Here is a 3,927-nt window from a genome sequence, read left to right on the forward strand (position 1 = left end):
CCAGGCTGCGGGAAGCTGTGCCACCGGGTCCAGGCCACTGGGCGCTGCCGCTGCTTCCCTGAAGATGGGCTTTCCTCCTCCTCAGGCTTCTCCCCGGTTTTCCGCTTCACGCGCTGATCTGTGCCTCCCAGGTAACCAAACCAGATCTCTTCTCCGGGGCCGTTCCAGGCACGCGAGAAAAGAGCAGGAAGGATGCACGAGCCGTACTCACGCGGGGCCGCTGCTCCGCGCTCCACTCGGGGCTATGCTTTGGACCGTGGCGTGTGGTAAGAAACAAATAGAAACCACTGCAACACCGAAGTAATGAAAGACTGATTAAAGTCTCAGTTATTTTAATTATGTTTTATTTACTTTTGTGTATAGGTTTTATCTGTTATCGTGTGTTTGTTGTATTATTTCATTACACTTAATGACATTACGGTGCATCCATACTGTAGAATGCGGCAGTTAAAAGACTGAAGTATGACTCCCTTTGTTATAAAGCAGGAACTAACACACCATTGTAAAGCAATTATACTCCAATAAAGATGTTAAAAAAAACAAAAGAAGATTGAAGTAAACCAGTTATGTGCTGACTGAAAACCTCTCCCGGACACATTATGCGGTGAAAACACTAAGGGCAGTCTAAGGGCAGTAAGTTTATATGTGTAATATGATCCCATTTCAGCTTTTAATGTGTGACTGTGGTGAACGTTTATATACATACACGTGTGAGTGTGGGAACGTGCAAATATGCGTGCAGGTGTGTGTTGACGTATGCGCGCAGGTGTGCACTGTGTGTGTCCATACACGTGTGCAAATGTGTATGTGTGCGTACATGTGATCGTGTTTATGCTTGCGTGTGTAAGGTGTGTGCATGCTTGTTTCTGTGTACACGTGTGGGAGTGTGTATGTGTGTGTATGCCCATGCGTGTGAGTGTGTGCGTGTGCGTGAAGTGTTTGCGTTTGTACGCACCGGACAAAGCAGGGAAGGAAGTGAGCCCCCCGGCTGAGAGCGATGCTCTCTGGGAGAGCAGGGGGAGAAAGTCACACTGACTTTCACTTCTCGCTTTTCAACCGTTTGGATCATGTGTCTTTGAAAGTCTTTGACTTTCATTTTTGTGTTTTCAGTGTTTTCAAGGTTTAGGGCCCAAATGAAACAAAGCAATCCCCACATGTCCGCAGCCCCGTCATGGGAAAAAAGAGTGGAAGTGATCAGCTGTGGCCAAGCCAGAGCCGAGGGTCCGAGTCCAAGGAAGAGAAACAAGAACCCGGAAAGGATGGCCTCACTCAGACCGCTGGCAGAGCAGGGCACTTAGTGTGATTTCCAGGCGGAGCTGGTGGCAGGGCTGGGAGCAGGGAAGGCGTCATCCGGGGAAGACGTCGTGACCATCGGCTCTGCAAACGGCCCTCCAGGGACCCGTGCTGCTCAGAGACTCTAGGCGCCCATTAGGTCAGTGAACACCCAAAGAATAGTCAGTGTAACATGCAAGGGGCTGGAAAACTGGAAGCACAAACTCCGTCTGGGCCAAGCAAAACCATCAGCAGAATGGGTTTTCAGGTTTCAGTGAACACACTTCGCGTCTCACACTTTGGCCCCGGTCCAAATGGTACCTAAGTGAGCTCCTGTCCTTGAGGTGACAACTCCATTTCCACGAGGCGCTGAAAATAAAGAGAACCCATCTCAGTGACCTCAACAGGTCACTCCTGTTGAGTCTCGATGTGTTAGATCTCTAGACTCTTTAGCAAGCTTCTCCTCTCCTCTGCTGTGAGAAAGGGATGCACAGGAAGGAATCGAAGCCTAGGCATAAGGCCTCCTACTTGTATCTTTGGTCCTACCGGGGAAGAGAGAAGCAAACGTGTCCCCCAAAGTCTGGGAAGGTGCCGACTATGTCCTAGTTCTGTCCTGCTTCCTCCCACCCTGGACGATCATGACCTCAGCATCCCCAATACGTCAAAGGTTCCCTGCTTTCACTTAACCATTAACTCAAGCATACGTGTTGGGTGCCTACTCAATGTCTGACTCTGCCCTAACTGCAGAGGATGCAGAAACGAGCAACAGACTTTTAGTCAACAGATCTTCACCAGTAACACTAATATGTGCCAGCCACTGTTGGAGAGCCTAAATAAGAAATCATTCTTGCCATCATGGAGCCCACAGGCTTTTGGGGTAGCCAGAGAGAGAATCCGCCTGACTCAGCCCAGGGCTCAGAAGAGGTGTCTAGAGCGGGGTGACACGTAAGCCGGGGTCTTCCTGCGACTCAGCGGAGCTGAAACGGGGGAGGCTGCAGGAATCCTGGGAGTTTGGTGGGAGGGGCGGTGGCGAGGGAGGGACAACATAGCCAACGCACAGAGTCAAAGTGTCTTTAAGACCAACTCGCCGGACCCTCCATCCCACGGGAATTCCCCACGGCGTCAATGACCCCGCCGGCCCGGCCTCTGTTCCAACCTAAGTAACATCACGCTCAGCACCCAACCCCTACCCTGAGGCCACTCTTCAAAACGTAGTCAGAAGGAGGACTTTCGTTAGGGTCTGTTAAAGACAACTTCACTCATCTCGGCTCGTTTCTGTAATAACTCAACAGGTGAACTAAAGTGACGTCACCATCAGAGCGAGCACTCCGCCGCTCTCGCTGAACAGAAGGCAGAGTTCAAAAGGCTCACAGAATGGGGACAATGGCCATCTGCGGAGAGGGCTCCAGGGTCTCCCACGACTTAGAGAATTGCTAGAAAGCTGCCTTTTCCGGCCCAGGAGCTCGACAGAGGAGAACGCAGGATGGCCCCACTGCAGAAGCAGCACACCTTGAGCTCTGAATTCATTGTCTTGGGCTTTGGGGACCTGGCTGAGTTACAAATCTCCCTGTTTGGACTGTTTCTAATCATGCATCTTGTCACCCTAGCAGGGCACACGACTCTTGCGCTCATCACCCTCTTTGACTCCGCGTATTTCCTCCTTCGCAACCTGTCCACCATTGAAATCGGCTATACATGGGTCATCGTCCCCAGCATGCTGGCCAGTTTCCTGTCCGGGAGCCAGCGGATGCCCTTCCTGGGCTGAGCCCTGCAAATGCATCTCTTCAGCGCCCTGGGCAGGGCAGAGTGTTTCCTCGTGGCTGCGATGGCCTACGACCGCTTTGAGGCCATCTGCAAGCCCCTGCATTACACACTCATCATAGCCAGGACCCTGTGTCTGCAGGTGCTGGCTCTGGCGTGAGTCAGCGGACTTGCGCTCTCCTTCACCCTCCCCACACTGATATCCCTCTTCCCCTTTGGTCAGTCTCATGAGATCAGTCATTTCTTCTGTGACATCCCCGCTGTGCTACTCCTGGCCTGCGCGCACGCACGCGGGCCAGTGAGGTCGCGGTCTTCCTCGTCTGCCTGCTCATCCTGTTGGTTCCCTTCCTGCTGACCCTGCTCTCCTGCGGGTTCATTATCGCTGCCGTCCTCAGAATCCACGTGGCTGAGGGCAGGAGCAAGGCCTTCTCCGCCTGTGCTGGGCACCTGCTGGTCTCCCTTCTGCACTACGGCTGCACAATATTCATCTACATTCGCCCCAAGTCATACTACGCCCCAGAACAGGACAAAACTGTGTCCTTAATCTACACCAGTGTCACTCCCGTGCTCCACCCTATGATCTATAGTCTGAGGAACAAGGAAGTCGAGGGGGCCCTCAAGAGACTCCTGGAGAGCCACGACCAGACGAGGCCGGCAGTCCAATGCAAGGGGAGCGGGAAGAGGGGGTCCACGTGCCAGAGCCCAGTCGGTCATGTCCGTGCAGCCCTCGCAGCCCCACGCCTCCTCCTGAGGGCTGCGCTGTGGTTCTGCGGGCGCCTGGACCTTACCGCCCCCTTTCCCGCCGTCACACGTGGAACAAACCCTGACGCTTTCCGAGATGGAGCAGCTCTGGGGGGGTCAGTGAACGTTTCACGGCCCCTTCACGGACGATGA

General features: G+C 53.5%; 1 pseudogene; it reads left to right on the top strand.

Annotated features, from left to right (window-relative positions):
* Positions 1-2,755: 2,755 nt before the first annotated feature.
* Positions 2,756-3,927, top strand: LOC137217293 (olfactory receptor 10V1-like; annotated as a pseudogene).

Source organism: Pseudorca crassidens, chromosome X (genome assembly GCF_039906515.1).
Source record: "Pseudorca crassidens isolate mPseCra1 chromosome X, mPseCra1.hap1, whole genome shotgun sequence".
In the NCBI taxonomy this organism is placed as follows: domain Eukaryota; kingdom Metazoa; phylum Chordata; class Mammalia; order Artiodactyla; family Delphinidae; genus Pseudorca; species Pseudorca crassidens.